Below are 11,131 nucleotides of genomic sequence, written 5' to 3'. Positions count from 1 at the left end.
TGGATGACCACGGACACATGTCATCAACTCGCTAACTTGTTATACATAACTCTCAAGCATCTTTCCACAGCGAGCTAGCGATGACGACTGATCTTTCTTTAATCATGTGGCAGATAATTGAAACAACCTTTAAGAACACAATGGTGGGTCCCTTACTCATTAACTCACTATACTTATTCATCACACATCTCTTCATAGCGAGTTAACGAGCATCATCAATCTAGATTTGATCCTATAGACATTAATTTGCTGCAACAGTGGTGGGCCATCACTTGCTAACTCACTATACATAACTTCCAAGCACTTCTTCATAGAAAGTTAATGATGGCCTTTGATATTGGCTCAATCTCACGATCAGAAATCTTTGTACTTTATACACAGGAATGACAACTAAGCTGACTCAATTTTCTTCTTAACAAATTGGCAGTCAAGCAAATAAAATACCTCCACCTGTACCTTTCCTTCAATGTTGGCACTTCAAACTAGGCCCATGGATGACCACAAACACATGTCATCAACTCGCTAACTCGTTATACATAACTCTCAAGCATCTTTCCATAGCGAGCTAGCGATGACCACTGATCTTTCTTTAATCATGTGGCAGATAATTGAAACAACCTTTAAGAACACAATGGTGGGTCCCTTACTCGTTAACTCGCTATACTTATTCATTGCATATCTCTTCATAGCGAGTTAACGAGCATCGTCAATCTAGATTTGATCCTATAGACATTAATTTACTGCAACAGTGGTGGGCCATCACTCGCTAACTCACTATACATAACTTCCAAGCACTTCTTCATAGAAGGTTAACGATGGCCTTTGATACTGGCTCGATCTCGCGATCAAAAATCTTTGTACTTTCTACACAGGAATGACAACTAAGCTGACTCAATTTTCTTCTTAACACATTGGTAGTCAAGCCAATAAAGTACCTCCACCTATACCTTTCCTTCAAGTTTGGCACTTCAAACTGGGCCCATGGACCATAGACACGTGTCATCAACTCGCTAACTCATTATACGTAACTCTCGAGCATCTTTCCACAGCGAGCTAGCGATGACCACTGATCTTTCTTTAATCATGTGGTAGATAATTGAAACAACCTTTAAGGACACAATGGTGGGTCCCTTACTCATTAACTCGCTATACTTATTCATCGCACATCTCTTCATAGTGAGTTAACGAGCATCATCGATCTAGATTTGATCATGTGGACAAAAATTTACTGCAACAGTGGTGGGCCATCACTCTCTAACTCACTATACATAACTTCTAAGCACTTCTCCATAGTGAGTTAACGATGGCCTTTGATGCTGGCTCAATCTCACGATCAAAAATCTTTGTACTTTATACATGAGAAGTGGGTCCATGATACCGCTATCGCTAAGCTGGCTCAATACACTGGCACATATATATATTTTCTAATCTCTTAATGACATCATATGTCCTAGGCATCACCGTGTTTGTGACTTTCAGGTAGGTTGCTATATCGCTATTGATATAAATACCAACAATCCAGTTAGCGATATGGCAAGCTCCAACGAATCAAAAAATTTCAGCTCAAAGATGCTCAATCGGATGCCACCGTGTAACACGATCTGCATAATCTCAACCTTATCATGTCACTCATTTGGGGCCCACCTTTGAGGATTTTTAGTTACATCACCACTTTTTGAGCAATCGCTACATTGCTACCGGCATAAATACCAACAAACTCGGCTAGCGATATGGCGAGTTTCAGTAACCCTTTAAAAATAACTCCCAAAAAAGAAACCACAAAAGACATTAACCTGCAGAGAAACAAAAATGAAAGGTGCACCATATCTTCTTTGATATCCTCATAATTAATTTTTACCTTAGAAGGACGCCATCTTTGGAAAATTTGGGCATTCGCTATATCGCCACCAGCAAATCACAAGTATTTCCCATTAGTGACTTGGTGAATCGCCGGACAAATTTGAACTTCGGTGGCACCACATGCCAAGTTATTTCCACGTACATTTCTTCTTGAAACTGACAGGTTTGGGACGTATCACATGGTCATAAGATCTTCCTTTGAACACATTTCGCGACATCAGATTCCACTTTTTAGTATCACAGATAATTTTTAGTTGATCGCTATCTTGCTATGCGTAACATGTGAGCATCTTTCCATAGTGAGTATGTGACAACCATGGATTCAAATCAGATCTGACGGTAGGACTAAAAACCCCTTTTCTCAAAAGACTCAACCATGACGTCCAAATAGGTTTTTCACTAATTTTCAAAGGTAAAAAATATAATAAACAAAACCCAAAACCCTATGACTTGTTAGAAACTTCTCATCTGATTTTTTTTTTTTTTTTTAAAATTGATATGAAAAAAATTAGACCAACACAATACATCCCTAATGACATCCTCTTCCCAAATTTTCCTTCCAATGATGACATTATAACCCCTCATTTGTTTAAGAGCACTTGTAACAATGTTATATGGGTCATAAACCCTAGTGGGGGTAGTGAGGAAATTTAACTCTCTTAGGAAGGCATCAACTTCCTCAATAGTCTCTTTACCAATTTCAAAATCCCCTACTTTGAAATTTCTACACACAAAAGACCCCTTTTTAATGGTTAGCCCTAGATATTCTCTATTCATGGATAACAACTGCCAGAAAATTTCCACTACACCCACCCTTTGCGGTACATATCTTGGCAAGAAATGAGGGGGTTGGGAACAACCAAAAATTTTAATCACTATACAGTTTCCTAACACAAAGGCACTACCCCAATCATGATCAATTGGTCCCTCATCATCAAAACACATAGTTGGTCTAACAATCTTCCTGATTAACTTAGGTAATCTTTCCAATTTTGAACCTAACATCCTATGAATAGTTGCAACAAAATCATTATAAAAAGAGAGGGAATTAGAAAAAGAGTAAATCCTCTACCATAATCTTGTCCATCTTTGAACAGGAAATGCCTCTCCGAAATTGTCCAAAGATTCAATGAAACTGGAATCCACATGGTCCATGTTGTAGAAGAGGATGAGATGCATAAGCAACGAGTAATGTAGAAATTTGAAATTGTCAAGATCACCTTACTGAGCTGTCACCATCTGCTGATAAATACTATCAGCAATGAATGTTCCAAAATCATACCCCACATTAGTATGTGGGTCATGAATGTCTAGAGCTATCACATACAATGCTAGGGACGCATCCATGGATCCATCTACTCCCAATAGTTTGTTCAATCCGAAAACTGTTTTCTGAAAGTATGCACACAAATATAACAAGGGTATAAAATTAGTAACCATTTTCAAGACTTCTCCTTTCATCTTGTTTTGATTTTCCCTCAAGATATGTCGCAACATTGCATGTGCTGTATAGAAATCTCTCTATTTCTCAAATGCTGCTTCCAATTTTTCCAGGTTAATAGGAACTGACATGGGATCCTACAAATCAAATGCTTCAACAAAAGCATCCTTACTTAACTTACAAAGAATGCTCATATCCTTTCTATGAAAGGACCAAGTGGTTGGATTATATGCATTTACCAGTGCCTTGATAAGGTCAACATCCATGTAAGCCTCTCTCGCAGTTTTGCAACTACCAAATTCAAACTGATGAAACCCTTTGTGAACCTTCGATGTCGTCGACTTCACATATTGTTTTGAATCTTGAATACAATGAAATGATTTGCCCAAAAAATAAAAATTTTACTGTGATTATTATTTTTTGTTCACCAATGTATAAATTTTTTCTGGTTTTAAAATAACACAATTCGCCTAGATTTTACGCATTGTTTGAGAGACTATGAATGATTCACCAATGGAGATTATTATTTTTTCTTTGTAAACTATTTTTTTCGCCACAAAAAAAAAATTTATCAGGTGTTTTACACCTTTCGCCAATTTTTTACACCTTTTCTAAAGGAGCGGTTTCTTAAAGTATAACCTGGTAAGAAGACTTCGTGACCTTAATAAGGCCCTCCTTACGAAGATTGGTTGGAGATTGGGAGAAGATAATACTAATTGGGGTAATATTATGAAAGCTAAATATCTGTCAAATTCCCTTTTCAATTGGAATTTTTTCAATAGTGATCTTCCAAGAGGCTCTAAAATATGGATGAATATTGTTAAGAGTAGAGGCTTATTGAGGGAAGGAACAAGGTGGATAGTGGGGAATGGTCATAGCATCAGATTCTAGGAAGACAATTGGATCGAAGGGAAACTGCAGGTTTTTAGCAAATTTAAAAGACTAATGGAGTTACTTAAGGAAGACATGGGAAGAAAGGTGGAGGACTATATCGACCAGGGGAGGAAGTGGAAGAATTTATATAAAGATACTTACTCCCAAGAGGATATTTAGCTTCTCAAGGAGTTGGAAGAGCTGATAAGAGCACAAAGACCTCCAATTCTGATCTAGGAGGATAATAGAGTCTGGGACTTAACTTCAAGTGGTAACTTTACAGTCAAATTGGCCTACAAGCACCTCTTTAGCAAGGACCTCTATCCACCATCATGGAGTAATGCTTGGATTAGTAACCTTCCCCCTAAAATTAATTTCTTCTGGTACACAGTTCAACATGTCAATATTTTAACTATAGACAATCTGAAAAGAAGGGGCTTTTATATAACAAACTAATGCTATCTCTACAAGGATAAGGAGGAGAGTATCTCTCACCTATTCCTTGAATGCCAGTATGCCTTAAAGATATGGGCTATGGTGTGAGAGAGATTTGGTCTGAATTGGGTTATGAAAGACAACTTATGTCAATTCGTGGAGAACTAGCGTTTTCCCTTCTACCATGCAAAATTGGTCTTTCTGTGGAAAATTGTTCCACCATATATTTGCTGGTATATATGGAAAGAAAGAAATAACATAATATTTCGAGAGGAGGAAAAATTGGTGGAGGTGATTTTTGGAATAATGGAGAAAAAATTGAAGGAAAATATTAGGGTTGCCAAATGTAAGTTACCAAAGGAAGAACCAAGTAGGCAAGAAGGTCAAATTGTTGAAAAATAGGGTATTCAAGAGGATTTTTACCTTTTCGATAACTCAAAAATGTTAAAGAGACAACAAATGAGATGGAAACTACTTATCCTTGCTCAATTCAAACTAAATTTTGATGGTACTTCTAGAGGAGGTGTAGGAGCGGCGGGTGGAGTGCTATGGGACAGGAATGGATATGCATTGTTAGTCTACACTGGGAAGGTGGGGAGTGGAAGTAATAATCTAGCTGAGGCAATGGCTTTGCTTTGGGGTCTTCAGATGATTAGTGAAATGCAACTTAAGGAAATAACCATAGAGGGGGACTCCAAATTAATTATTGATTTGGTTAATGGAATGTCCCAACTCAGATGGAATATTCTGACTATCATTATGGACATTAGGCATATGTTAGAAGGGATGGAAAGTGTCCACCTACAACACATCTACAAGGAAGAAAATAAGGTGGCCGATGCAGCGGCTGACATGGGGTTTAAATTAACTGTAGTCACGTGCTAGAGAAATATGGAAAATCTAAACAAGGATATTAAGTCCTTGATACACAAGGAAAGAGGGGGGAGTATCATTTAATTATGGCCATAAAATTTAAGGTTGGGGCCAAATTTGGCAATCCTTTCCTTAGGGAGTCAAACTACACTAAATTTAATAAAGATTTTAGGGAAATGAGAAGAATTCGTGGTCGTACAAACAGAAAAGTGAATGATGCAATTTAAGAAGAGTGTCATTTTATCATTATGGTAACACACTGCGAAATTCAAGTTACTTCCTCTTTGAAAGTATGAATGATATCATTATTCAAATTGTTAGAGATTTTTGGGGTGTTAAAATTATGATGTTAATAAAGCACAATTCCCATAATGAATTTGCTTGGCATTTTGAAGCTTTTCGAGCACGGGTTTGTAAAACCTTTTTAGTCATTGCTAAAAATCTTAGGATTGATAGTATTCGCAGTGTTCTCACAAACAAGGAGGTTCAAATGCACATCACTAAGGTGGAGGAACTGGAAATTGGTAGGGAAGATATGGGTGGAGATTTGAATAGGCTAGAGCCCACAAAAATTAAGAACTTCAAAGACAAGATAGCTACTTGGTTCCTACTAAAGGAGGGGGGTTTTCTACCTTACATGCAGTCAATGGTGGGGTATGACGAGAATTGTGCCCTCTAGTTTGTCAATGGGTGGAACGACCACAAGGTAACTATTAATGGAATCACATTTCAAGTGAATGAGGAAGTTATCGCAATGGCTACTGGTCTTTCAATGATAGGGAAAAAATGGAGAAAGGTCACTAAAACCACTAACAAGGCTAGTACGAGTAGTCTTTTTGCGAAGGGTGAGGAACTAATGTGCTACAGGGGAGGCTTTAAGAGGGATAGGCTACCAATCCCATGGGATGATGTCTGCCTTGTTCTCATGAAATACCTTACACTGGAGGGCAGGTTCAGTGTTTACTACTACTATCATTTTCCCTTATTCAATCATTTTAGAATTAGGGATTTTATTTCTATCCCATTTTTCTACTGCATTCTCTAAAGGATATGGTCAGTGATGTTAGGGAGAAGATGAATAAGGGTATAACTTCACCATTATCCACCAAGGCCTAATTTTTTGCCTATACCAATTCCATCTTGCCCTTTTCCCTCCTAGGGTGGTGGTAGTTGATAACCAGTGCCACTGGTAGAATTCACCCCCGAGTACCAATACTAGTACCATAATTCATACCTCGCAACCCTCCCCTAGCCATGAAAATAAAAGAAACCTGATGTGGTTATAGAAAAAAAAGTAGTAAAAAGATTAAAGTGGAAAAACCTGTGGAGGTGGAAGAAAAGGAATTGAAGGACGAGACATGTGGAAAGGGTAGGAGAAGATCATAAAGAATTGCCCAGTCCTAGTGAAGGTGCAACCAAAAATCTAACAGATTCAAGGTTGAGGAGGTGGAAGAGGAGAGCTCAAAAAATAATGAAGAAGAGAGGGAGGAGGAGGATAACTCTAATTCCAAGAGAGATAAAGGGAAGGAGGAGGTAGAAAAAAGTGTTAACTCTATAGGCAATTATGTTGATAATGCCCAAATGTCTGCTAAAAATACTGTTACATAGAGACTACCCATGTTTCGGCCAACTTCACCCTACAACCCATTACTTTTTGTGAAGATAGTAGTAAAGTGGACACCTCCCCCATTACCATTTCCTCCTCGATCAAGTAAAAATCTAAGGTTTTTACTAACCCAAGGGTTTTGCAAGATAATAACTGGGTGGAAAAAGCTAAAGAGGAAGCGAAAAAGGTGGGAACAGATAATAAGGAGGACACTGAGGAGCAATTGGAGGAGTATACCAAATTTGACAAAAGGGTTAAAACTTTAGAAGAAGGGTTTGTCACCTTCTCTAAATTTTCTCTAAAGTTCACCCACGTTGTAGCCACCACCCTCCACTTGCTGGCAGAAGAGAAAGAAGAAATAGGAATGGACATGGAGGTTTATAAGCTCCTTTTCAAATTCCTTGTTGATGACTGGGCTCGGGTTCTGCTAGCTAGGAAGGGAAAGGAAAAAACTGAGAATTAAGTTATTTAGTTTTAAAGGATCCTTGGATCCAAGTTGTTTTTTTGTCAATCTATTGTTACTTGATTTTCTGGTTTCCAATTGTTGCTTAGACTTGGGTTGGCCTAGTTGCTCCAATAGTTTTTATGATGAACTTAAGTAGTATAGCAAACATTATAGACTTCTATTATAGTTTAGTTGCTTCTATTCATAATAGTATGCTGGCTAGTTACTTGCATAGTATTATTGTGGTTAAGTTGAACTTTAGTATATTTTTACTACAGTAGTGTTCACTGTTGGTCTCTGCTGGTGATGTGTTGGTTACCAGCATTTTGGTTGCAAGGGCTCACTCCCTTGTTTTTGGTCGCTTTTTATTTTGAAAACATGATATGAGTACTATTTTTAATTCTATTTCATTTGTATCTTTTTCTTTATTTTTTTCCAAATAACATATAATCAAATAAAATTTTATTCTTTTGTTTTTTATAGAGGCAAGCTATATGTTGTTGTTTATTGTACTTGCCCTAGGCAATGTACTATTGCATTCAGTTTCTTTGAAACTCAATTAGTTTAAACCAATCACATATAAATATTTTTAAACAATTAAAATCTTTCTAAAGTTTAATTATTTAATTATAAATTTCATATACTATACAAATTTTTTGATTGCTCAATAGGTTTTGTGTCATAGGAGACCTTTTTTCAGAGGTTCTCCATATTACAAAATTTTCAACTAAATTTATGAAAATGGATAGTTACATGGCACTTTTCAATTATATCTTAATTTATACTTAATCTTTTAGATAAATTGTCAATAGATTATATTTGAATTTGTTGTAAATTTTTGTTAGATTTAATAAATTAAAATAATTTTATATAAAAATAGATATATTAATATCATGTATATTGGTAATGAATACTACAAGACATTAATGCATTACAATTGATATAATTTCTAAATATAAATTATATTTAATAATATTATCATTGAATCACAAATCAAAAAAACTTTTATTTTTCATTTATATGTATTCTATTCAATTTTTTGTAATTTTGAATTTCTTTCAGAGGAAAAATTAATTATCACAATTATAAATATCATAAATATATTAATGGAATATGCTCTATTCAATATTTTTTTTATGCACATATTCTAACTCAAAACTATTTAAGTTGGGAGAATATATATAGAAATGTAAATTTTTTAAAACTAAGCTATCTAACTTCTTTTAAAATTTATTCATTATAATTTTATTGTATTGAATAAAATTTAATAAAAATATACTACATATTAATAATTATTTTTAATAAAATCAATACAAATTACTATAAGGTAAGTACATGCCACTATGTGGCACTTGTTTAATGTGCTATTAATATGCTAATTGTTATATGGGCCAATTGATCAAAACATATTAATATATCCAATCCTTTAATCCTAATTATTTGAATCCATGATTATTTACAAATTTCAAAATAGTTTCATTTAATTTCCAATTCCTCTAAAAAAAATTATTGTTTATGTTTTTCATTATTTACATTTTTTTCTATCAAATAATAGTTATTTACAATTTTAAAATTGTTTTAATCATTTTAAGAATAAATCATACATATATCAAACACCTAACTCATTCATATATCAAACAATAATATAACTATATTTAACCTTACTTTTTATTTTATAAAATATATTAAGTATAATTTTATATAAAATGTTAATTTCATTTTATAAATTTTAATTTTAATAAAGATTAAATGTATCAAACATTAATATCGATAAAAAAATATCAAACATTAATTAAAATATAAAAATGCAAACATTTTGATGTATTGTCATCGAAATAGTAATTTTTCTAATTACTTTCTAATAAAATTTGAATATTAATATATATATTATATTTTATTATATATTATTAATAAAATAATAAATTTTTTAACTTTAAAAATATATACTTAAACTATATATATATATATATATATAATTTTTATTTTTTTTAATTTAATATATAAAGAATGAAGCTTTAATTTTTAATGTGAATGTATTTTTTTGAAGTAAATTAAAATCCTCCATATCTCCAATCTTTCTTTATATATATTATAATTCTTTATATATATTATATAATATATAGTTTGAGTCACAAATATTATATTTATAATTTATTTTATTTTATTGTTTTATTTTATTATTATACAATATAGCACTACTCTTTATCAAATAGAATTATTTGGTTTATGGTTAGGGTACAACGAGATATTTTTAAAATATTATATGTGGATTAAAAGTTAGGTTTAGGTAATAATGTGTCTTAAGCAATTCTGAAAAGGGGAAGACTTAATTGATATTTTATTTCATGTATTGATAACATTTTGTTTACAGTAAGCGTAATATCTAATGGTTAGGTTTATTTTATAATTTGTCTTTGTATGCAATTGTGAAAATGGATAGAATCCAATTTCATTGACAATTATGATTTTAAGTCGATGTTATAAAGGACTGTGTAAAATTAAGTTCAAAATTAGGTTAGGATTGAGTTTATGCTTTATATGTTTATGTAGATGGTTTAATTTTGTCTAGTGTTGTGTTTTATTTTTTTTTGGTTTTCTTGGTTGATCCATTAAATAGAGTTTAGTTTTGGGTTATAATTATTTTTTAATTGAGTCCAGAGACACATTTTTGTTTAGTTTTTTGGGTTATATTTACTCTTTATGTTTACTATCAACATTATGGTCAATTTGTCTACTAGTGACTCACACTTAGTAAATATACAATTTCTATCGAGTTTCTTAGTTGCTACCGAGATTTAGAACCTATGTATAGTTTATGCTGAGTGTAGCAATGTTTACCGAGTTGTTTATTGCAAGTGATGGAAATTTTAGTGTTAACCAAGTTAACCACGTTCTCCAGAATCTAGTAAGCTAGTAGTGTTAGCGATATGAATCTACTATTGACCAAGCCATGGAGTGCCAACTATGTGATTTAGTATATGTTGAGTTTTGTAGTGTTCACCGATTCACATTGTGTTGACTGAGTTCAAGCTACTTGGAAGTGATCTATACACTGTGTTGGAAGAGTTCAAGCGACCGAGTTCAAGAACTTATGTATCTTAGGTTAGAAAATGAAAGACTGTAGAATGATCTAAACACTGAAAAGCAAACCAATGAGAGGATGTTGAAATCTCAAGAAAGCATGAATCAGTTGAATGAGAAAAATTAGTATAGACACAAACACAAAGCAGGACTAGGTTATACAGAAGAAGGTGAATCATCTAGACAAGGAGCTCTAAAGAACCAAAGGCCTACTTGCAATCATTGTGGTAAGATAGGTCATACATCAAACAAATATTGGAGTAATGGTAAACCAAAATTCAATGGAAGTGTTACAGCTACAATAAGCATGGTCATAGAGCAAGTGAATGCAAGTAGAAACCTAAGTTTGAAGGTAAATGTCATAATTGCAAGAAACAAGGACACAAATCTTCTGAATGAAAAACCAAGATATTGAATCTAGTAGAACATATTGTAAAAGCAATATTTTGATGGGACTACAACATGTGGTGTATATGCCACTACTGTGGTGAATTTGGGCACATTGGAGCTAACTGTG

Source organism: Cupressus sempervirens, chromosome 2 (assembly GCF_028749045.1).
Source record: "Cupressus sempervirens isolate cs-2001-9-10 chromosome 2, ASM2874904v1, whole genome shotgun sequence".
Classification (NCBI taxonomy): domain Eukaryota; kingdom Viridiplantae; phylum Streptophyta; class Pinopsida; order Cupressales; family Cupressaceae; genus Cupressus; species Cupressus sempervirens.
The sequence above is the reverse complement of the archived record's forward strand: the minus strand, read 5'-3'. Positions refer to the sequence as shown.